This window comes from Simochromis diagramma, unplaced genomic scaffold (genome assembly GCF_900408965.1).
Source record: "Simochromis diagramma unplaced genomic scaffold, fSimDia1.1 OVJJ01000426.1, whole genome shotgun sequence".
NCBI lineage: Eukaryota > Metazoa > Chordata > Actinopteri > Cichliformes > Cichlidae > Simochromis > Simochromis diagramma.
Window position 1 is genome coordinate 34,902 of NW_024387170.1, and position 26,022 is coordinate 60,923.

General features: G+C 41.8%; 3 long non-coding RNA genes across 3 annotated transcripts; 2 read left to right on the plus strand and 1 right to left on the minus strand.

The window, feature by feature from the left end:
• Positions 1-488: 488 nt before the first annotated feature.
• Positions 489-21,106, minus strand: LOC120744606. The gene is made up of 3 exons (XR_005698406.1): positions 21,095-21,106; positions 20,930-20,931; positions 489-1,126 (listed from the first exon to the last, which is right to left on the minus strand). It is a non-coding gene; the product is annotated as an uncharacterized LOC120744606 (long non-coding RNA).
• Positions 13,807-16,480, plus strand: LOC120744607. The gene is made up of 2 exons (XR_005698407.1): positions 13,807-13,956; positions 16,238-16,480. It is a non-coding gene; the product is annotated as an uncharacterized LOC120744607 (long non-coding RNA).
• Positions 15,739-16,002, plus strand: LOC120744605. Its single transcript, XR_005698405.1, has 2 exons — positions 15,739-15,799; positions 15,891-16,002. It is a non-coding gene; the product is annotated as an uncharacterized LOC120744605 (long non-coding RNA).
• Positions 21,107-26,022: the final 4,916 nt, after the last annotated feature.

Sequence of the window (26,022 nt, forward strand, 5' to 3'; positions counted from 1 at the left end):
ATCACTAGTCCTATGATTTACCACTTAAAGACAACTACTTTACATCAATGTTATTTTCTTACAATGAATATTTTAGTTTCCACCAATATGACACACAGATGTTGTGTTTTAAAATCAAAACCTTTAAAGTGAACTAGATTGACAGTCTGGACCATCATTTTCAGTGAGAGGTTTGTGAAAAGACAGCAAGAAACGGCAAGTACAAGCAACAAAGCTCTTTAAGTAGACTACATGGTTGCTGACTGACTGCTCACTGGTTCTTTCACTTGGTGTTGTTGGTATCGTATCACTTCCTGTTTTATGGCTTCATGGATAGATAAAATACAGGAATGTCTTAAAGACATAAAGACCTGGACAACCTCTAATTTTCTGCTTCTAAATTGAGATAAAACTTGGGTTATTGTACTTGGCCTTGAAAAAGTAGAATGGGAGGGAGAGCCTTCAGTTTTCAGGCCCCTCTTCTGTGGAACCAGCTTCCAGTTGGGATTCGGGAGACAGACACTATCTACTTTTAAGATTAGGCTTCAAACTTTCCTTTTTGCTAAAGCATATATTTAGGGCTGATTATGATTATTACCAACACCACAGTTTTTTTTTATTACTAGTACATCAGAAATATTTGCCTTATTTAAAACAAAAACAAATTATTAAAGTCTGACAGGGTTTTTTTTTTTTGTTTTGTTTACAACAATATTGTTATGGTGAATGATTTTAGCAGAAATAACTAGTTAGTATCTTATTTTAAAAGGCTAGATGCAATAAGTACCTGTGAAAACAAAATGTATAGAAGTAAACTGGCTGCTGTTTCACTCTAAGTATATTACTCAACAACTGATCTCATGTTTCTGTAAACTCAAAATACTAAATTTTGAACTGCTTACTACATATCTTGGGTACAAAATGTTGAGTAAATTGTTGAACCTACCGTTTGGTTAGGCATTTTCTGTATATATACACAAGCAGAACCCCATTTTAAAAACAAACAAACAAACAAACAAAACCTACGGTTACATACATGTTGTAAAGTTAACCGTCCACATTGTGTTTTGTGTTATTTGTAGAGAAACCCTGTGTGAAGATCAAGAGGCCGTGGAGTGAAGCAGAGAAGACGGCAGTGCAAAGACGGCTGGGAAAATTTGTAGCAGAGCGCAAAGTTCCAAAAAAAGAACACTGCATGAAATGCTTAGAAGTGGAAAAAGACCTAGCTAATCGCTCATGGAAAGATGTCAAAAACTTTGTGTACAACACAATTGTCACTCTGAATTGAAGGTCTGCTTGTAAAAATCTTTTTTAAAGACCTTTTCTAAAATAAGTTTACCTTGATAATGTTAAGACGTTATTTAAGTTAAGATTTTGTTTTGTCTTCTCATGTTTGGTTTGTGACTGACTCTGCAACAGTATATAAAATGGCATGCAGAGGCTGGGGACCCTTAGTCAAAATTTGTGTGAATGGCAAAGCAAATGGGATGTGATTGCCAAAGGTGCAGAAAGATGGCACATTTCCTTTAATGAACTGGAAGTGCTTCTCTGAGCCCTCACACACCCAAGACAGATTAGGAAGAGAGGGGAACCACCTTGCTGCATGAGTAGCTCCGCGGTCAGGTTGACTTCCACATGGTTTGCTGGGGACGCTGCCAGGGAGGAGAATGTCAATTTTACAAGAGCGTCTCGTTCCTCTGGGCTGGAGGGTGGCGGATAAAGCTTTGGTGCATTACCGTGAGGCGAAGGCCATCCATCACAGCTTTTTTGGGTTAAATAAATGAAAACCATGTTTTTGTAATAATTCCTGTGACTCCTCCTGCTTTTTCAACTCAGCCCATCACACGTCTACGTCTCTCCTTGTTTCGTCTTTTATTTTGAAAGGGTTGTGTTTCCATGTTCAGTGTGTTTCATTTTGCTTCCCCTGTGGTGTCAGGTTCATTTGTGTCAGCTGTGTTTCCACTTCCCTCCTTTCTCTTCTGTGTATTTAAGTCCGCTGTCTTCCTCTGGTCAGTGTTGGTGCGTCTGTTTTCCTCTGTTCACGTTATTCCGGGTTTCAGGTTATCTCCTGATTCTGTTTAGGTCCATGTTCATATTCATGTTTTTTCATCAGAGTTTCTCGCATGCACCTCCTCTGATTCATGCTCATGTTTTTCCTGTCATAGTTGTCATAGTCATACCGAGTAATTCCCAGTGTAGGTTTTAGACTTCAAACAGAGACTTCAAACAATCACTGAAGTAAGGACTGAAAGATTTACTTTTAAACAATAATGATTAAGACCTTTTTCGTAAGGTTGTTTTCCCTTGATTGCCAGCTGTTACTGTTTTTGTCTTCATATCTTTCATATTTGTCCATCTAAACAACGCTTTAATGATACAGTTTGAGAAGTTTGATATGAATTTATCCAACTGACTTGAAAATGAAACTGACAACTGTCCTGTAATCTTACACAGAGAAACCAAATCCTGCGTCTTTGCCTTAACAGATGCCTAAAATGGCTCGAGCTGTGGTAGGTTACCCTTCACTGTGTCTGTTTCTAAACATTAAATCATGTGAATTTTTAAAGAAAAATCCAACAACAACAATAATAATATGTAACAGAGCAAAACGTCAGATGACTTGAATGTTCCTCTGCAACACGAGATCCCTTTGGCTCAAAGTCTGCCTCCTCCACAGGCAAAGGAGAAGCTCCCACACTCATCCAATGCAGACCGTTGTGCTCTGGATAATGAAGTTCCCGCTTTCATGTTCAGACCTATCAGCGCACCTGCATGTGAGCTCCTAAGTCCACCACCTGCTGATGCCAGCTTTCAGTCAAAGGACACAGACAAGTTCATGCATCCAGATTTTAAATATGATCGTTCATCCCTGGATGATGATTTGGCCTTTTTAATGTGTCCTCTGCCTCTGACACCTCCACCCATTGCAGAGTTAGGTCTGGGCAGAAAGCGCAGATATTCAAGTTTTAGTGCTTGGTCTGTTTGTCCGATGTAATCTTGCAGTTAGAGGCTACATTAATTTTCGTTCTCTAAGCACTTATTGAAATTATCTGAGCACATTCAAAGTACATATTTGCTTACTCTGTGCTCAAATGTGACCCGTTATAGCCAACAGAAAAAAAGCGGAGGCCCGAAAAAACAGGTGTCCTCCACCACCCCCACTCACCACTGCTGAGCAGTTGGCTTCCACATTTGTGATATGTTGGCAGCATACATTGATCTTCACATGCGAGAACACAATTAGCATCCATTTCTATAATAGTAATTTGTTAGTTTGAAATGCTACATAACTTGTACCTGTATATGTGTTGAAGACTTCCTGTTCACATATCTCCTTCATTTACTGAAGAGCTTAATTATTTCCATCTATCGCCAATCACGCCTGACCTTACTTTAATTACGTTCTTATTCTCTCACTCTATTATTTCTTCTTCTGCTCCTTAAATTTCGTTTTCTCCCTCTTTTATAACTTGTGTCATGACCCTAACACCCAAACATACCGAACGTTTCATCAACTGTACTTCCTATCTCCCCCCGATTCCAAATTCTCCTCCATCTCTACCTCCCTTTCAAAAATCCTTTTTACCTAACTATTGTCCTATGTCCTCCTATTCCTCTTATTCATATTTAGATTTTGCAAAACGGTAACGTTCCCACAGAAAATCATTAGGAATGATAGAATGTCCAAACGCGCTCTAATCACTCTCTCCCGCGGAGAGCTCTGCGGAGAATTTGGGCTTCAACATCTACTGGATCTTCAAGGAGGGACACGCCATGTCTGACACTTCCTACAGTCGTTTCTGACAAAAGAGTGGAGAAGGTCAGGGTTAGTTGAAGTAAACCTGCTAGGGGGCAGGTTAGCTTCACGAGTGTGTGTCTAGTAACTCACTCAGAATTAATCTAAACTCGCTTTGTGAAACGAAACCCAGAGTTTTCGTTAACTCAGGGTATACTTACTCAGAGTTTGCACTAAACCGGCTTCCTGAAATAGGGCCCTGGTCTGAGCGGTGCAGGTTTTTAAAACATTTTGTTTAATTCAATCAGTGGAATAAATACAAGACTACAGCTGCTGCAGAGGTCTCGTAGCTTTAGTATATGAGGTGCCCTATCTACCTGATGAGCAATCTAAATGCCAAGTGAACTGTGCAACTTCACTGACAGTGAAATCTTTGCCAAGTTTTAACCAGGGGTTGTTTTGATAATACTTAGGAGCAGACTTGTGCACTGCCAGCACCGTTCAGAGGGATATGGTGTCAAATATTTTGATTGCCTTGATGCTTCTAATTGCTCTCTCCACATGTATCATTAGACGTGAAATCTTCTAGTGAATAGGTGTGGTAAAATCATTCGTTCAGGGTAGTGTGGGATTTGTACTGATGAAAACATTTTATCCCTGTATTCCGACATGAATGTCAGAACACTGAAAATACACTTGGAATCATGGTTCCACATCATCTCAGGGAAATGCATATCCCAATTGCATTGAGTAAGGTGCACCAATTTTATGTGATTTTTTTTTTTAGAAATAAATGTGTTGACATGGTTTTTCTTCCAATTTTTCACAGTAGTTTTGAGATAACGTCATCTTTTTCTGTTTATTTATTATTTTTTTTTTCGTTTTGTGTCATAACTGTTCATAATGTTAACTAAGATATGACATTTTTACTAGATATATTTTTTGCTATGATTAGTTTTGTTTGTTATATTTCTGCTGAGTCATGCGTTTTCTAAAGTTGTTACTTTTCTCTAAATTATAGTATTTCGCTTCTTATACTATTTGTGCCTATTAGTTAGTTCTGCTTTTTTGGATTTGTGCCTAATATAGTTTTCTGCTTTTTATAGGATTGTGTGCTTAATATAGTATTTCTGCCAAATTATAGTCTTTCTCTATCTTTCTAACATTTGATGCCTAAACGCATGAGGCTGATGACTTGGGATGTCTCTAAGTCTCCAGCTGCTGAGAAGAAGTGTGTTTGCTTTCCGTGTCCTGAAGATAAGAGGTCTGAGTTACCTCTCAGTTCTCTCCAAGGCCATCCACCATCACAGGTCAATAACAATGACACTGACCAGTGTACCATTCTGCTGCCTCCTGAAATCCCAGTACCTCCAAGTCCTGCCCCTGTTGGAGTTCTAGAAACTGTTGATTTTCCTTGTGTTGATAATTAAATACGTGTTCGTAGTAATAAATAAATTTTTGAGCAAATACATGTTGAGATGATTCGGTTGCTTATGATGGTTATAATTATCCAAACAATATTATTCCTAATAAGATCTTTACTTTTTCTACTCATTTTCTCCATGAACTATTTTGATGTCTATTTTGAAGATCCACTCATATCATGACAGTATGCTTATTCTCAGTAGAGTGTATAGCCACATCGGAACAAATAATAAATTAAAGTCACTCATTAACAACTTACCACATACGCCGGAGCTGAATTCAAGATGTAAGCAGACGTTTCACAGATATCTTGGTTGTCTTTCCATTTCCTACACTAACAGTATCCTGAGAATTGTCCTATACAGCTGATATAAAGGTGAAATTTGATGACGTAATCTAAGCATCATCAGCTTAAATGCAAATGAATCCACTGTACTTGAGGTAACCTAACACTGACCATGAACGCCACAATCACTGTGCGCCAGTCCAACACAGTGCTTTACTGTGAACTTACCACAGTACTGCAAACTAAAGTGTTTATCTTCCAGTCCAATCCATCTTTATTGAGAAAGCACTTTAAAATACCCAGGACAAAACCAAAGTGCTGTACAGTAAATGAGTTAAGAACAATAGAATAAAACATAACAGTAAAAAAATAAAACACATAATACATAAAAAATTTAAACAGCCCTATATTTAAAACAAGATAAAAGAGCAAAAATAAACTAAAAAACTCAAACTAAAAACCAACATCTTACAAGGTGTCAAAGGTCAGGGTGAAGAGATGAGTTTTCAGGAGTGATTTAAGAACAGGCAGAGAAGAAGCCTGTCTAATCTCTAAAGGCAGATCGTGTCACAGTTTCAGAGATGCTACAGCAAAAGCACGATGTCCTCTAAGTTTACGCTCAGTCCTGGGTAGATTCAGTAACAGCTGATCAGCTGACCTGAGACAGCGGGCGGGTTTATAAGACTGTGGCAGCTCAGAGAGTTAAGATGCAGCTAGGTCATGGAGAGCTTTAAAGGCAAATAAAAGAATTTTAAAATGAATGCCAAAAGAAATGGGCAGCCAGTGAAGTGAAGCTAAATTGGGGGAGATGTGCTCAAACCTTCGAGTGCCAGTTAAAACACAAGCTGCAGCATTTTGCACCCTCTGTAAATGAGTAATGTATGAAGCACTGATCCCTATATAAAGTGCATTACAGTAATCCAGCCGAGTGCTAACAAAGGCGTGGATAACTGTCTCAAAGTGCTGCCGTGAAATAAATGTCTTTATTTTATCAGCTGCCTGAGCTGAAAGAAGCTTGATTTTACCACTGCCTTAATCTGACTGTCAAGCTTCAGTTCAGAGTTCACTTTGACCTCCATGTTTGTCACAGCTGGTTTAACGTACTGTGCCAAGGTATCTAAATACACATTGGGGGTCTCAGTAGGGCTACCAAGAGATTTGAGCCCTGGTGGAGGAGACCTTCTCAATAAAAAAGTGTTTAAAAAAACGTTTACAGGCTGCAGACGAGGCTGCAGTCAGTATGTGGTGCACTAAGAACGGAGTTAATGGTTTTAAATAAAACATGCAGGTTGTGACAGTTTGACGAAATAATGTCAGATAAGTGTTGTCTTTTGGCATCTTTTACAGGTTTTTGATATTGATGCCAACAGTCCTTTAGCATCTGGAATGACACTTGTAGCTTGTTTCGATTCACGCTCAGCTCGACAGCACTCGCGTCTGACAGCCTTCAGCCAGGGGTCAGATTTAGTTTTAGGCTGCCTGGTTCTTAACGGAGCCACAGTGTCCAAAGCAATCTGGTAGGTGGAATAAAACCATGAGCTCAGTTCCTCAGTCTGGCTGCACAAAAACTCTGGGACTTTACAGTTCTGGTTAAAAACTGTTAAAAACTGCTCAGCAGTGGGTCAAAAATACGACAGCGGCGAACAGCAGCGCGGTTTAACTGAGGTACAGACAAGAGGAACTTGAAGCATCACAGGACTGTGGTCAGAAAACACAGCATCACAAATCTATAAAACAAGATAAAACAAGATCAAGTGTGTGTCCATGTTCATGTATGGGACTGACTGAATAACACAAAGTTAGAATGCTTAGTCTGTTTTTTAGGCTATTTCACAATATGAAAATAAATGACTTATTAAAACAGATCATATACACATCCAATAACTAAGTGAAAATGATTGTTTTTGTTTTTTTATTTGCTAATAAAAGTGTCAGTGCAGTCAACCATCGTTTTTGTCCTCGTGCATTAGTTTTGATTTAGTTATCAAGTAAAATTTAATAGTAATTTTTTTACTTTGATTTTTGGGATGTAGGATGATCATTTTCATTTCGAACGCTGTGACATCTTTTTGTTCCAGCATGATTTCTTTCTCATTGACATTTGATGGGTTTTCAAGGTGTTCCATTAACATTACATCTTATTTATTATAATTGTATATGTGCGTGACTTGGGGCATGAACCAGAAATATGCAAGCCTCGTGGAGGTTTTTTGTCTCTAAATGATCAAAATGAAAAATCTCGGTATCATCGGGACCTCATCCATCTAGTCGAGGAGCTGACCGTGGTCTAGACTACACTAAGCAGCAGCAGTGTATTCCTAGTATGTACAATGCATCACTATGAGACATAAATGCACACTTAGTGTGATGTATTCTTCTTTCAAAGGTTTTTTTTATTAGACAAAGGTTCCAATACAATGTATACAATAACACAAAATACTTCAGAATATTCCAAAATTTCAATCTTGTTCCCACCCTAACCCTTAAAACAACAAATAATTGGCAGCCTGCTGCCCAACTAATCCAAAAAACAAACAGAAAAAAACAAACAAAAGCAAAAAACAACAAACAGACTCATAAAAGAAAAGAAAAAAAAAACAAGCCGGGGGGGGCGTTCCTTGGACTACTCAGTAACAGTAGTTGTGGGCCTTTCAAAGAAGTCCAGAAAGGGAGACCACAGTTTATAAAATTTATTTTTAGACCCACAAACTGTATATCAAATTTTTTCTAAATCCATACAAGACATTATATCTTTTAGCCATTGTGTGTGTGAGCGGGGAGAAGAGTCTTTCCACTTCAGCAGTATAGCTCGCCTGGCCAACAATGTACATTTCAAATTCCTTTAATTTTAAATATGTTTATATTGTCTATCCTGTAAAATAGTCAGATGTCTATTCATATTAATCTACAGAATTCACCTGCTTGCTGCTACTACTGCACATTCACCCAATGTATATACTATATATATATATAATGTTCTTCCTCTACCCCCCCCCCCCCCCCCCCCCCCCCAATTTTTGCACATGTCGAGGAGCGTGTCAGGTTACATTTCACTGTGTGTTATACTTGTATAACTATGCATGTGACAAATAAAGAACCTTGAACCTTGAATAATGAAAAGTTTCATGTTCTGAGTCTGGAGTTGGACAGATTCAGATTCTGGACCGGACCAAACATAGCACAGAGTGGCTCTGGTTCAATTTGATGCTGGAGGACTTCAGACATGGTATGGAAAACAGATTTCCAAAAGGTGGACAAAGAAGGGCAGGACCAGTACATATGAAACAATGTACCAGGAGCACCCCCACACCTTATACAGGCTGGGTCCACCCTGGGTATATGTGTGCCAGTCTATCCCTGGACCAATGCCCCCGATGAATCTTAAATTGGATAAGTGTATTTCGAGCACACATTGATATATTGTGAACCTGGCCAAGGACAGAGTCCCACAGTTCATCTGTAATATGAAAGGTAAGGTCCTGTTCCCATTTAGATTTGATAGCCGCTACTGAAGAGCATTGTAAATTGGAAATTAAATTGTACAAGGCTGATATTATGCCCCTTGAGGTTGGGTTTACCATTAAAAAATCATCTATTGGATTGTGTGGAGGCATTTGGGGGAATTCTGCTGTCACACTCTGCATATAGTGTCTGGCCTGTAAGAACCGAAAAAACTGAGCTGCAGCTATGCCAAATTTGGTGGATATTTGAGAGAAACTTACAAATTGTCCATCTTCATATAAGTCTGCAAAGGATTTTAGGCCCTTTTTATGCCAGATATGAAAAGCATTATCTGCCACTGAGGGAACAAATAGGTGGTTTGCTGCAACTGGGCTTTGAAGTGAGAAAGCCCGGAGACCCAGACTCTTCCTAAACTGAGACCAGATTCTAAGAGATTGCTGGACAACTCTATTGTTACTGGGTAGAGGCAATGCCAAAGGGAGTGATGAACCTAAAGTCGCAAGTAGAGAAATTTTCCCACTTGAATATGACTTAGAGCTGGGCGATATATCGAGTTTTTAAAACATATCGATATATTTTTATACGAGATATAAGGTGTGACAATATCCTTTATATCGATATAGTCTATGTTACGTTATAATTATACTTGTGGAGCCGCAAGTTTGCCTCTCTTTCGTCCACTTTCGTCTTTACGCAACGTTACTCGGCCTCGCCTCTCCTTCACTGAACACAACTCCCCCTCCTCCCCCATCGCTTCACCTGCAGGAAGCGACAAGATGGACACGGCAAATCTCCGTTAACAAGTTACTGCGCATCGCCCCGTGCGTGGGGCTGGACGGCGTCAACGTGTTAGCTAGCTAACCACGCTAACGAGCTAACCACGCTAACGCCATGCAGCCCAGAGGTGCTGCACGGACTAAAATCCTTTCATTTTCTCAAAAGTTGACAGCGCGCCTTATGTATGAATTCGGGTTGTGCTTGATGGCCGCGAACCGATTTTATGTGGAACACGGCGCTCAGCAATCTGTCAAAAAATGTTTTAGTACGACTTTAGTAAGCTACGGAGCTGCACCGCTTGATGGATTGTCGGAGCATTACGGCTGAGCCTCGCGGAGTGATACGTACTGTGCTTCAACGTAATATTACCCTACTGTGTATAAGGACCATAAATGGCACCTGTTATGAGACGTGGTTACGAAGAGGATTTCAAACTCCAGGCTGTCAGTCACGCAGTACAAGTTGGGAACAGAGCAGCTGTGAAATCTGTCTTTGTTATTGTGCTCAGCGTCTTTTAGTTTACATTTTGACTGCACAATTGTGAGCTTTTTGTTATGCACAAAAACAACATTGTTTTCTTTTATTTATGGAGCATTATTATTTAATAAATGCTCATAATTTATTTTTGAGTAAATGTTATGTACATCTGCTCTATGTTAATAAAAGTGCCTGTGTGACATCTGGGACACAGCTTTGACTAAGAACTCTCTTTTTGTTCTTACTTTATGGCTTTAAAAAAATATATCGAGATATATCTTATATCGCCATCCAGCTAAAAAATATCGAGATATGAATTTTGGGTCATATCGCCCAGCCCTAATATGACTCCATGGCAACCCAAACTGGTGGTGACGGTTCGAGATGGTAGTGTCTCCAATACAACAAACACCTGATATTGGTGGCCCAATAATAGTACTGGAAATTAGGGAGGCCTAAACCTCCAACCGGCTTGGGCCTTTGAAGAATAGATTTCTTCAATTTGGGAGGTTTACCATTCCAAATAAATGAAGTGATTAGTGAGTCTAGAGATTTAAAAAAATGATTTTGGAATCAGGATAGGGAGGCATTGAAAAACATATAAGAATTTTGGAAGTAGCATCATTTTCACCGAGTTAATCCTACCTATTAAAGATAAGGATAATGGGGACCATCTGGACAGAATGTGCTTGCACTGTTCCAGCATGGGGAGGAGATTCTTTTAAACAAACAATGAAATTGCTTTGTGACACATATCCCAAGGTAATCAAAGTGATCTGTGACTATTTTAAAGGGAACATTTACCAAATCCAGATTTCAAGCACTCTCGTTAATCAAAAACAGTTCACTCTTATTTATATTAATTTTGTGTCCAGAGAGGTGACTAAAAGCATTCAGTATATTAAGTACAGCGGTTAAGGAGGTAAGCGGGGTGGAAAGAAATAGAAGAAGGTCATCGGCATACAGTGAAACTCTATGCTCAATCCCCCCCCCCCTCCATATGCCCTTTATGTGCCCGCTACCATGGACTGCAATCGCTAATGGCTCAATTGCAAGGGCAAAAAGCAAAGGGCTTAAAGGGCATGGCAAAAATTGAAATGGGAGTGGCATTCAGGGAGGGAAACGTGGGTGTACGGGGCGCAGGAGCCAACCCTGATGCGTGGCCTGTGAAATGCGACCCAGGGGTACTCTGGGACCCCCGGGGTCCGGAGCTGCCCCGAAGGGGAGCACAAGGGTTAACAGGAAGAAACCTCCGGCAGAACCAGGCTCAGGGAGGGGCGGGGCCATCTGCTGCGACCGGTTGGGGTGAGAGAAGGAAGACAGGATAAAAGACATGCTGTGGAAGAGAGACAGAGGTTAATAACAGATATGATTCAATGCAGAGAGGTCTATTAACACATAGTGAGTGAGAAAGGTGACTGGAAAGGAAAAACTTTCAGAAAAACCGAATCCAAACTGGAAGCTGGTTCCACAGAAGAGGGGCCTGAAAACTGAAGGCTCTCCCTCCCATTCTACTTTTAAATACTTTAGAGCGAAGTGCTCTAATAGGGTGATATGGTACTACAAGGTCATTAAGATATGATGGGGCCTGATTATTTAAGACCTTGTATGTGAGGAGCAGGATTTGAACCACTGAATTCAATTCTGGATTTAAAAGGAAGCCAATGAAGGGAAGCCAAAACAGGAGAAATATGCTCTCTCTTTCTAGTCCCTGTCAGTACTCTTGCTGCAGCATTTTGGATTAGCTGAAGGCTTTTCAGTGAGTTTTTTGGACATCCTGATAATAATGAATTACAGTAGTCCAGCCTGGAAGTAATAAATACATGAACTAGTTTTTCGGCGTCACTCTGAGACAGGCTATTTGTAACTTTAGAGATGTTGCGCAAATGGAAGAACGCAGTCTTACATATTTGTTTAATATGTGCGTTGAAGGACATATCCTGGTCAAAAATGACTCCAAGGTTCCTCACAGCATTACTGGAGGCCAAGGTAATGCCATCCAGAGTAAGAATCTGGTTAGATACCATATTTCTAAGATTTTCAGGGCCGAGTACAATAACCTCAGTTTTATCTGAATTAAGAAGCAAAAAGTTAGCGGCCATCCAGGTCTTTATGTCTTTAAGACATTCCTGCAGTTTAACTAATTGGGAAGGCCAGCTCTGTTCTGGGATGCACCTGGACCCAGTGCAGGTGGTGGAGACAGAAGGACTGTGGCCAAAATAACATCTCTGATGGACAGAGTCTCCCAGCCCATGCATGTAAATGCTGCTGAACTGCAGAGCTGCTTCAGTGACAGACTGCTGCATCCTCGATGCATGAAGGAGCGTTTCCGCAGGTCCTTGCAATAAGTTAGTTAATTAACCAATTTGCACTACAACCTGGTTTGCCTCTTACCTGTAGTTATTTTTATTTAATTTAATAACTGTACAGTACTCTCTGTTTATAGTAACCATTGTCCTTGATGTAAATATGTAAGAAAAACTGTGTATGTTTCTGTTCTGTGTCCTGTGTACTGTTTGTTTTTATATTTGTCTTTTTGGCTGCTGTTACAACCAAATTTCCCCTTGTGGGACAATTAAAGGATTATTCTATTCTATTCTATTCTATTCTATTCTATTCTATTGTGCATGGTGTGTTTAAATTCAGTTTAAATTCAGGGACATGGAGCCCCTGTTGATCCTCCACCTAATCACACAAGCCAAGGTGTGTAAACGGGTGTGGGTCGCAATCAGCCAAGGTTTTGGGTGAACCCATTGTGAGATCTAGCCCCACGCTATCATGTGATTTCCTGTGATCAAATGTCCCAGGATGTGAGTGGGCATTAAGACATCCATGTCCCTCTTCAAGCAACTTAAAGAAGTCCAGACGCTTTTCTTTCAAGCTCCTTCAACAACATCATTCATAGAACAACTTCCAGCTTCTTTTGCTCGGCTACAGTTTGGATGGATTTGCATTTAAAGATGCAACAAGACTAAAATGGTTAGGGTCAGGAGGTCAAAGGTCAGAGCTCCTGTGGGTCTGAGGGCGGCCTCACGCTGGAGAAGGATGAAGGAGTCTGACCTGAGCCAGTGTTTGACATGAACACATCAGCACTGCTGTCAGTGAGCCTAACGACAGCCGTTAGCATCATTTCAGTGTTTCAGTCATAAAAACACTTCCTGTCACTGTGGTGGTTACAGTGACATCATGCAGTTTGTGCTTTGACCTCCAGAGGGCGACAAATCAGCACAGACAGAGAGCTCCATTCAAACTTTGCTGCCATCAGGAATAATTCTTCAAATATAATCATCAGTGTTTGAGCAGTTATGATATCAGGGACAATCTAGACATGTGTGTTCCCCAGGAAGAATGATAAATGTTTTTTATAAAAAATTTGTTAATACTTTTAGCTATTTTATATCCATAAATGTAAGTTTATTAATAAAACACCATATTTCTGCCTTTTTATAAGGATATGAATTGTACATACAATCAATTTCAGACTCAACCAACAAAAAGCCTCTCAAAACAATATTTATATGTTGATTTTTTTCACCTACTCATATCATAATTTTTTTACTCCTGGTTCTGTATGTTCATGTTCTGTTCTTTTGTAAACTTCATCTGTTTGTATGTTGTATACTCATTGTGTTTCAATAAAGTTCGATTTAAAAAAAGGTACGTTCTAAATGAAGCTTCAGATGTCACTGATCACGTGACTCTGGCCAAACGAATCACGGTGCTTCTAAAGCAGCGTGTTGATCTTTCTGACACACGCACCGGAGCGTCAGCTTCAAGCGGACCATCACTACCTCTCACATCTAAAGGCGTCAAGGTAACTTTGAACTGAGTTCAGTCATTCTGGAGTTTTTCCAAGTTTTCTGTTGCTCTCTGTGAGAGAAGAGCGTTAAAGGCGGGGCTCTCCAGAGTCCAGCAAAACAGGAAACCACAGCTGGGTGTGTGTAAGTGTGCAAACCAATAGAATGCATCGTGGTGGGGGGGGCATCACGGGCATTGGCAAGAAAAAAATAAAATAATCGGTCGTACCCATGCTTCCCCGACGTCATGCCAGCGCATACTGGGAAATTCGTAGGCACCGATCGGTTTTCTATCAGCCATTTGCTGGGAGTAAGGGCGCCCTCCGTTTGCGAGGTGCGCCTGCTGCTGGCGGCACAGGGAGGAGAGGGCGGGGCGGCGGGGAGTCTCTGGCTGGCTGGAGCGGCATCTAATAACCAACTCGCAAAACAAAATAAAAACAACACAACAAACAGATATTATGATACAGACTTATAATCTGCACCGATGTTTTTTCTAAATTCTATAAAGTGAGCGCGAGAGCCCTCGGTGCGCCTGCGCGCTGCTGAAGTCAAAGTAAACTTTATTGTCATCTCCGCTACAGACAGTCCAGCATATAGAGAGACGAGACGACGAGGCTGCAGTTACAGCGGTGCAAGTAAACAAACAATAAATATAAGAAGAGTAAGAAAATAAATCTACACTTTAGGACTCGGGGTAAAGGATCAATAACAATTTAATTTATAATTTACAGTTTGATGATTTAAAGTCTCACACAACCCGTCAAAAGGGGCGGGGCCGGCTGCTTCCAAGTAGAGCGCATTTCATTTATAATGATGTAAATCCAAGCCCATCATGGATTGACGATCTGAATCCTGGGTTGTGTGAAATCCCAGAAATCAACCTTAGACAAAGTGAATCTGTGAACTAAGGTGTAGGTCTGTTAGGTTAATTGTGCTGATCCTCGGGTTGGGGGATTTGTGTTTGTACTGGAGCGCAAAATTCAAACCAATGGAAGATGGACAACAAAAGTTCAAAGCCATCAGGTGCTCAGGTTAGAAAAAAGAGAAAAGATGCAGGTAAGCAGACGTGTGATTGGATAATGGCAGCTCATCCTGAACCAATCAGACTAAACTCCAAACAATACATTATGTTACAGATTTTAATATTAATTAGTCATTGTTACTTGTTGATTTGTCCTGTTCTCATTGTGTGACGAATTATGACGACTGTTTGGTAGCTGTTATTGTCTCTCTCTCTCTCTTCATGTGTGTTTCTCTGGTGAAACAATAGTTTTGTGTTAATGTTAGGGCTGCACGATTTTGCATAAAATGAGAATCACGATTTTTTGGCTTAGAATTGAGATCATGATTCTCTCATAACAATAAATAAACATAAAACAACAAATGTCTCACGTTTTGTTGTTGCAGCAAAATGTTGTCCTGCTTGAAATTCCATCTCCACCGTTGCTCGACGCTGCGTGTACAGAGCAGGTAGTGCAACAATAGAAAAATAGTTGCGGGACGGCACTGTGTAGCGTTTGTCTAGAGTGTTGATCGTTTTCCTAAATCCCTTGTTTTGCACAGTGTTGATGGGAGCCATATCTTTGGTCAGGTGATAAGTGATAGCCTCCGTAATGTCTTTGTGCCTGCGGGAGTTCGACGTGTATAGGGAAGCGCTGTATAAGGTTCCCGTTATTGGTGTTTGGGTGGTTGACCGGGACGGATTTTCTCCTGTCACTTTCTCGTCATCCCTGACGTGCTCTCCGTTGTTTTTTCCTGCTAATTTTAGCATCACACGGCACAGCTTCTGTATCACGTGGTATAAGGCTCCGCCCTTGTCATTTGTTGAGCAGGAAGAGTGAGCGCTTGTTTTCATGCAGAGTACATCCCGGATCAAAATGTGAAGTTTTACAAATCACCACTTCTTTAGTTAATATCATTTCAGTCTCAGACAATCTCGTTTCTCTTACAGAGGTTGAATGCACCTTCTGCGGATGGCGGTACCACACAGTGTGCGTGGACTTCCCCTGCACAGAAGGCAACTACAAATGCTGTGAATGCTAAATAAACAGAAACAAATGATCCCTGTTGTCTTTGCTTGATGATTGGTTTGAGTCTTGACAATCCACATTGCTGGCGTTGCATCTTTCAATGCCAGCAATGGCAGGTATCAGTGCTCAAACCTTTTGTGTTTGTTTCCAACAAGGTGCCCACCTCGGGAAACAAAAATGTGTTCTTTTACTTGTCAGATGAACATATGAGACACTTTGACTCTTCAGTGCAGTGTGGAGCCTAACAAAGATCTGTTTTGTGTCCCAGCTGATCAGCAGAAGGAGGAGAGTCTGACGGAGCAGCAGAGGAACATTTTCAGCTACTTGGACTCAGCTCAGCCACTACAGAGGAAACAATGAGCTCAACACAGAAGGTGACAGACAGAGCAGGACCATATGACCAAAGATATTTATCACCATATACATTTGAACATTTGCCATAACGATGTAGCTGACGATATAATTGACACCAGACAAAATACTTTACAGCTCCACAACTTTATTAAAAAGCCATCAATGTATTTTCACTGAAACAAGCAGCTGTTGTTTATGTGCATTAAAGTTATATAAAAATGTAACAGTGCAAATGCAAATTCCTCGCTGACAGTTTAACCAAAAGGCGTTTCCAGTGGAAACTGGCCGACACATCCTGAGCATAACCATGTATAATATCCACTAAACTTCAGAAGAGGTTATACAGTCGTGGCCAAAAGGTTTGAGAATTGCATAAATATTGGAACCTGGAGAAGTTGCTGCTTAAGTTTTTATAATAGCATGTTGCCTGCACTCCAGAATGTTATGAGGAGTGATCAGATGAACTGCATCGTCCTTCTTTGCCATGAAAACGAACTTAATCCCCAAAAAGCCTTACCACTGCATTTCATTGCTGTCATCAAAGGACCTGCTGAGACCATTTCAGTGATCGTCTTCTTAACTCAGGTGAGAATGTTGGCGAGCACGAGGCTGGAGATCATCATGGCTGTATCCCGATTCAGGTTCTGCAGCTTTAAAGTCCTCAAGGGCCGCGTACTCAAAGACCGCTAAGGCCGAAGTGCAAGGCTTGTAGGCTCGTGAAATGGGACGTCTAGCCTCCGTCGCGCTGCCCAGGTTGCCTAGCAACCATGATACTAACAGCTGGAAACGTTTCATACAGCTTTGTTTGACAGAAATGAAGGAGAACATATTTAGTTAATTTGTTTCTACATGAGCTCTGTGTGATTTGATGAGTATCTGAGGCTGAGACCACAGGACTGTGAAACATGATTGTTGGGCTTCATTTCTGTGCTGAACAGTCATTTAAGATTAGCTGTAAATAACAATCAGCTGATGTTGTTCATGAGACTAAAGTCATCTCACTGTGGTAATGTAAATATAATATGGCCAATATTATAGTTATCATATTAATCACTTCACTCACAGACAAGTATCTGTGACAGTGTGTATACAGATGTATCATATATAAGAGACAAATATAGTTTATTTAATATGTTGGTACTAAATTTGGCTCAATGCTTACATATGTGTAAAAAGCAAATGTAGGAGCTGTGATAACTGTGTCTGATAGAATGAAGAGTCGACTGATATATTAAATATTCCTTTATTGGGTGAGAAAATCAGACCATGTCATAACTGCTTTAAGTCACACAGAATAGATATCAGAGCCTTAAACAGGCTGACGTCTGCTAAATGGGTCAAACTGGGCAGAAAGTCTACAAACACATAACATCCTTATAGAATATGATGTAACACTATAGATCAACTTAGCTAAGAATATATAAAGCATATAAACAGTTACAGCAACATGATGCAACAAACACAGCAGCTACTGATCCAAAATACTCAAAGCTTCATAGAACTGAAACCAACATTTATTTTTAGCTCCATTCTGCTGCTGATACAGACTTTAGGTTTCTGAACATTAAACTTGTTGCTGCCTTTCATAGTGTGTAACTTGAAGGCCCTGAGTACTTTCTCCCACACTGAAAACACTGGGATGATCACATTATTTGAACATTACCTAATAAGACTGATTCAGGACAGACAGTTATGTTAAACTTTCCTAGCAGTCCTTCACAAACAGGGAACAGTCTGTCTATTCTCTCCATCTGTCAGCTGCTGCTGGCTCTTCCTCCTCCTCTTCCTCACACACTGCTGAGTTTGTCCTGGTGGATCATCAGGGCTGCAAAGCCTCACAGATGATGTGCAGCAGTGGCTCCCTCAGTCTGTCCTCACTCTGGACACTTGCAGTCGTCACACATGGAAATCAAATGTGTGATAAGCTGCAGGATTCAAACACAAGTGTAACTTATAAACACATGTTCATACTTTTATTCCACAATCAGAGAGAAAGAAACAGAGAGAGAGTGCAGGACAGACAGACAGGTGACAGTCTCAGGTGTACACACTGCTACACAACAGCACCAGAGAAGCAGGATTTAGTGTTTGTGTTATTACGAGTGTAAACAAGAAGAGTTCCAGATGGTGCAGTGGACACATGTGTGACTGCTGTGATTAAAGCATCTTTCTTTCAGCTTAACGAGTGAACCGTCAGCTCGTTCAAACACACGTTAAAGTGCGTTTGGCTCGACACCACCGAACAGAGGCAGCAATATAACACAGCTAACATTAACAGTGCAGTGAATCCTGCTTGTGCCGTGATGTTCAGGACTGCAAACCGAGCAGCATCACTGACTTTCAGCTTGTTGTGTTTGTGGATATATGACTGACTTTAATTATCCACAAAATCATCACATTCTCTGTCAGATTAAGGTCGACTATTGAACGGCGTATATTTTAAAGGCTTTAAAACCAAGTTAACGCTGAAAGTACAAACATCACTAATGTCACATAACTCTGCCGACAAGGCATAGCTATGGCTATGAAATGCTCTTTGTGTATCACTTCTTCATTATGAAAGATGTCATTAATGCACTAGTAATGTCTCATCTGGAGTATTGTTCAATCATTTGGTCAGCAGCTAATAAGACAGATCTTAACAGACTTCAGTTAGTCCAGAATAAGGCGTCCAGATTAGTGTGAAGATGTTCATACTATACTAATATTGATAAAATGCATAATAAACTTTCTTGGCTTCCTGTACAGGCTAAAATATTCTATGGCTTACTTGTAGTTCTAAAGAAAGCAATTCTGTTAAACACACCACATTTATTCTGCTCAGCTGCAGTATCCAGATGAAATACATCATCATATTACACAGTTTTCAACAAACTGCAATTTAGTAAATGCTCGAGTTAAAAGTAACGTTTTGTAAAACTGTTACATTTAGAGCAACTTTTAAGTGGAATAAGTTGCCTTAAAAAATTAGAGAATTATTCAAAACTTCAATGAACACTTAAAAGCCGATTTACAGAGCTTTTAGTTGTTGTAAATATTGTAAGACATGATTTCTTTTTGAAATTTGTGTAATGTGCCTCAATGTTATTGATATTCATCATCAACATCATCAACTTTATTTATAAAGCACTTTAAAACAACCACAGCTGACACAAAGTGCTGTACATTGGAACTGTAAAATAAAATTACATGAGATATAAATAAAACACAAATAAAAGAAGAGTGAAATCATTAATTAAATAACTACTTCAATTAAAAGAGAAACTAAGTCTCACTGAGGTTAAAAGCCAAGGAATAAAAGTGGGTTTTAAGACGTGATTTAAAAGTGGACAGTGAAGGGGCCTCTCTAACGTGCATGGGCAAATGATTCCATAACTTTGGAGCCACAACAGAGAAGGCCCCGCCCCCTCTGAGCTTCCTCCTGGATCTCGGTACCTCCAGGAGCAGCTGGTCAGCTGACCTGAGAGACCGACAGGGTGTGTGGAGATGAAGAAGCTCAGAGAGGTAAGGTGGGGCAAGACTGTGAAGGCATTGTTGTTGCCTGCTAAAACCAGGCAAAGACCCTTTATTTCCCTCAAGCTATCGTCCAATTTCTCTTTTAAATGTAGACCTTAAAATAATCTGCAAAGCTCTCTCAAAGAGATTAGAGAAAATAACCCCCCTCTTAATTCATCCTGACCAAACTGGTTTCATAAAAGGTCGGCACTCCTCAACAAACACTCGTAGATTACTTAATTTAATAGACTACTCATACAATAAAAACATCGAAACCATAATATTATCTCTAGATGCAGAAAAAGCATTTGATAGAGTTAACTGGAAATTTTTATTCGCAACTTTACACAAATTTGGTTTTGGAAACTCTTTCATAAACTGGATAAGAATATTATACAATTCCCCAACAGCTCGTATCAGAACAAATGACCAGACATCCTCCAGCTTCTGTCTCCTGAGGGGCACCAGACAGGGATGCCCACTCTCCCCTTCACTTTTTGCAATTTATATCGAACCTCTAGCAGCAGCATTTAGACAGGCTACAACAATTAAGGGCATAAAATATAAGAACATAGAACATAAAATCAGTCTCTATGCGGATGATGTGTTGCTTTTTCTGCAAAACACACAAACCAACCTCTCTGAGGTAATTACTCTAATAAACTGGTTTTCAAGAGTTTCAGATTATTCAATTAACTGGCCAAAATCTACAGTTCTCCCCATTAACTGCTCCTTCCATAATTCTTCCTCTGCCCCACTGCAATCCGGAAATATTAAATATTTAGGTATTAATGTTTCTCCTAAGCTTTCAGACTTAACTAAATTAAACCACATCCCACTTCTAAAGAAAGTAGAAGGCGATCTGACTAGATGGAAATCTTTACCCATATCACTCATGGGAAGGGTCGCCACTATAAAAATGATGATTTTGCCAAAAATAAATTACTTATTTTTGATGATCCCTAACAAACCATCACAAGATTGGTTCAGATCTCTGGATTCATATATTTCCAAATTCCTTTGGAAAGATAAACCCCCGCGTATCAGCTTAAAAACGCTACAAAGAACCAAGGATAGAGGAGGATTAGATCTGCCTAATTTTCAACAATACTTCTTAGCCAACAGGCTTCAGTTCATCTCAGAATGGTCAAAACATACCTTCTTAGATGAGCCCTGGCTAGATGTTGAACAGGCACTATGCAAGGATCTAGAGATTTCAGACCTACCATTTATTAGCTCAAACATCAAAAGACATGAATGCTTTAAAAGTATCAACATCAGCTTCTCTCTGACAGCATGGTGGGAGTTTCTAAAAATAACGGAGTCTTCATTAATCCCATGTAAACGTACACCTATCTGGAACAACCCTGACATATTACAAAACAATAATATGATTAATTTCCCAGAATGGAGTTGTAAAGGAATTAAATACTTAGAACATATATTAGAGGGAACAGAATTTATTCCATTTGACAGACTAGTTGCACAATATGGGATCAACAAGAAAAGATTTTTAGAATATCAACAAATTAAATCCATAGTAAAAAAGAAATTTAACCTCAGTCAAGTTGAATTACAAACACCACCAAGTGCGGCACATTTCCTTACTCTTAAATCCCCCAAATTATTATCTAAAATATACAGAACACTTTCTAAATTAGATGAATCAATATCCCTTCCTATTGCAAAGTGGGAAGCAGATTTATCAGTCAGCTTAGACCAAAACTTCTGGTCTCAGGTATGCTTAAAAACCTTTAAATTGATTAAAAATCCCAGTCTGCAATTAATACAATACAAAATACTACATAGAGTGCACTATACAGGTCATCGGATGTTCAAGATGGGCTTTACATCTTCCAACAACTGCTCACACTGTCAAGGCAATACACCAGACAATTACATTCACGCTCTTTGGTTCTGTCCACCAGTGCAGAAGTTTTGGCGCGAGATATGTGAAGACTTATCAAAGTGTCTGAAATGTAACATTCCAACTTCCCCCTTAGTGTGTTTGTTAGGCAGCTTAGATAATGTCACTTCAGAAAAGAATATAGCCCATATGGTTTTCACTGCCCTATGCATAGCCAAGAAAACTGTCCTCATGAACTGGAAAAATAAAAACAATCTTAATTCTAACCAATATAGAAATTATCTATTAGATTACATTAGTCTTGATACAGCCTCTGCCACCACATCAGATCAATTGCTCTGGGCTCCTTTGATCAGCTCCATCACCTAGTGGGGGTGGGGGGTCATAGTTTGGTCCCGCCTTCACTGTTGTGATTGGTGTGGCGGTAGGGACAGGCTTAGGGCGTCGGGGGGTTCCCCGGAGGCATCTTCCTTGGGGGGCTCAACCCGGGGTAGCGGTCATGTCCGGGTGGGGGCTCCTTTGGCTCTCGGGTGACTGTTTCCTCGTGGCTGCGTGCAGCGGGGCTAGGGGAGGGTCTGTGCTGACGGACGTGGGTTACTGACCTGGTAGCCTGTCTGCCCCTGGGTGGGTCCGGGATGGGCGTGAGGTTCTGGGGGCGCTCCGTCTCTGGGCTGGGGCCCTGACCGGGCCTCGGGGCCTTGGGTCCTGGTTTGTGTGTCGCCGGGGTTGTGGGCGGGTGGGTGCATGGGGGCCCATCCCTGGCGCAGGGTGCCGCTGGTGCGTCGAGCCGCCTGGGGGGCTCTTCAACTGGTGGGGGAGATTGTCACATCTTGCAGGAGCTTTCCTCTCCTCAGGAACTCTCTGCAGGAGGGGGAGACACAGGAGAGGTGGAGGAAGATCTCAGCCTGGGCGTCTATTGTCTCATGTAGTCTGGAAGATGAATGGATGGTGGGGTGGGTGCAGTTTTCTCTGTGGTGGGGTTGGGTGGACTGTCCCGGGCTCTGTGGGGCCGGGGGGCGCTGCTGCGCTGGGCCCCGGTCTGGATGGGCCTGGGCCCCCTTTCCCTGGTGGGTCGCGGAGTATGGGAGTGCCTACTGGGGTCAGCGGGGGAGCTGGCCCCAGGGAGGGGTCACCTGCCCCTCCCTTCCTTCCCTCCCCATCTCCAGCTGCCTCCCTCTTCCCGCTCCACCACAACCACCCACACATGTAGGGCCTTGGAGTAGGGGTATGTCACCAGGGTGCAGAGGAGGCTACCCCCCCCCTCTGTCCCCTTCTGGCTGCCTCTGCCTCAATTTTATCCCACAACTTAGACATTCACATTACTCACACTCTCATTACGCATACATATAGGATCTTGGGGGTGGGCACGATACACGGAGTCCAAATAACCATCAGGGTGTACACCCCACCCCTGGCGTCGTTGCCCACCTCTCAATTTTGAATACACGTAGACATTGAGGGCCAGCAGGAGGGACTATGCGCTTACCTGCTGCTCTCTGGCAGGTAGCTCCATGCCCTCCTGGGTTTTAATTGCACCTTAGAACACACATGCATCAACCCTACAATGAGCGGGTGGAGGGAGGTTTGGAGTCTTCTCTCACCCCCGTTCTCTGCGGCCTGCTGGAGCGGGGGGGCTAGGAGGAGGAGTTGGCCGTCCGACTGCGGTCTGGAGTGTGGGGCCTCCCTGCTGCTGCGGAGTCGGGGCGGTCTGCCTCTCCCCACCGCAGGGAAAAGGGTAACACCACCTGGGTCTGGGTGCAGTTCCCCCCTCCAGGGGCAAGGGTACCTAGACCCGGTTCGTAGAGTACGCTTGGGGAGTGTGACCGTGTGTACAGCGTCTCTTTATGTCTGTCTCCATGTTGGTTGAGTGTGGAGTAAGTGCATATGAGAGCATGAGGGTGGGAATGGATGTTTGTGTCTGTGTGTGCCTGTATGTCTGTGTCTATATGTCAGGTTGGGTATCAGACGCCACCTCTCTGGGGACATCTCAGGCCCTCCAAGGTTTGGAGGCCTATCTCCACCCACCACCACTTCCCCTGCCAGTGGCGGACTCCCTCAGGTGTCGGTGCGTTGGTGGTTCTTTGTGTCTGGGGGTGGGCGTCCGGGTACACACCGGCTCACTCCTTGGCGGCCGCTTATCGGGGCCTGGAGCCTGGGGCTCGCTCGGGCCACTTCGGAGGTGGGGTGCCCCCGGCCTCTCGGCCTGGGGCTCGGTCACTCAGGCACAGCTGGCTGCCGGCGGAGCTCACGGGCGCGTCACTGCAACTCCCCCTGGCTTCTGCTCCGCGGCTGCTGAGTGAGCCCTCATCTGGGACTCTCCTCAGCTCTTACTGGGACAGTGGCGCGGCTGCCCCTCTGTTGGTCTTCCTTGGTCTCTTGTGTTCTGGGGGCCTCTGGATGTCTGGAGTTTTGATCTCCTCCATACCTGCTTCATGCCCTGGAGGACGGGGCTGTGGCTCCCCACACGCCCTAGCAGATCGTTACATGGAGAAACCTTTGGAATGCAAGCATGCTGATCCACACAGGTATGCACACAGGTGTACACACGGGTATTCACAGACGCGGACTACAGCTTTCTTGGCTGCTGCCTCAAAGCACATTGTGCGCTGTCTATCTTGCGTGCTGCACAATATCGTTTATTATTTAGTATCTACTGATATCTACTGCTAGCTAGTTTATTGTGATGGTGCCGTTTTTGTTTTTTTTTTATTATGTTGCTCTTTGTTGTTTGCTTTCTCTTCTGTTTTTTTTCTCCATACAGGTGACCCAGGAGTTTTGTTCTTTTTTTTTTTTTTTTTTCTTCCCCCCCTTCTCACCGTCTCTTCTCCCATTTGGTTTTCTTTCTCTCCCTCTCTTTCTTTCATTCTTTCTCCCTGTCCTATCCTCCAGTCATGTCTGTCCCGTTTGTAGCAACTGAAAATAAAATAAATTCATAATTATAATAAAGGTCAATCAAATGGACCAATATGGCAAGGCCATGACGATCCACTTGGTAAAAGAAATCCGCTTGGCATCTTTCTTGGCCTTAAGACAACAATTCTGATGGCTATAGATCCAAACGGGACACAAAAAAAAAAAAAAAAAAAGGTGATAGGTTTGTAGCTTGAACCCATCCGCTGGAACGTTGAGGACAATATAATTACACAGCAAAGCAAGACACGAGTAGGCAAAGTTCTTCATGTTACTCATGCATGAGGGAGACCTGCCTGGAGCCAAGTGTCGTTCCACCACTTGACCTCCGTCAGACTCTCAGCCAGGTCCCCCATAGCACTCCTTTTATTGTGGTTACATGAATATGCATAGGGTCATTAACATATGACGTCTTACATAGGTATACATGTGAACAAAGAATACTGTGTGTGTGTGTGTGTGTGTGTGTGTGTGATTTGTGTGAGGTCAAGATGTGACCCTGTGAAGACTCCCCAAACGCTGGTGCCAGGAGTCTAGCGGGTCCATCTGAACAAAAGGCTCTTATACTTAAAGAAATATACGTGTGTTTGCTATGCCATATATCAGCAAGAGAAGATAAGACCTCTCTTATGCTCCTAGGATGTGGGTGTGCATTCCACTCTGGAATGCATACCAAGCCTTTGCAGCCTGCTAAAGATCACAGTCCTATCACTACACAATTGATTATACACCTCTAAGCATATATGGTTAAATATTTCTAAGCATAAATGACAATCAACAATACAAAACCTAACATAAGGCGGGGCAAGACTGTGAAGGCATTTAAAAACAAACATAAGAATTTTAAAATGAACTCTAAAAGACACAGGCAGCCAGTGCAGAGAGGCTAGCACGGGGGTTATATGCTCTCTTTTTTGAGTTCCTGTTAGGAGTCGTGCAGCCGCATTTTGAACCAGCTGCAGACGTGAGAGTAACAACTGACTGACCCCCACATAAAGTGAGTTACAGTAGTCCAGGCGGGAAGAAATAAAAGCATGGATCACTGTTTCAAGGTGCTGCCTCGAAAGAAAAGATTTTACTCTTGCCAGTCGCCTTAAATGATAAAAACTGGACTTCACCACTGCTCTGATTTGGTTGTCCAATTTAAAATCACTGTCCAACTTAAAACCAAGGTCAGTAACAACAGATTTAAAATAGACTTCCAGGGATCCTAAAACAACAGGGGAGGACTCACAGGGACCACTGGGTCCAAACACCAACACTTCTGTTTTCTTTTCATTAAAATTTAAAAAGTTTAGAGCCAACCAAGCTTTAATGTCATCTAGACATGTCAAGAGAGGTTTTATGGAGATGCCATTCTTGTGTTTTAGTGACAAATAAAGTTGGCAGTCATCGGCATAACAATGAAATGAGATCCCATGCCTTCT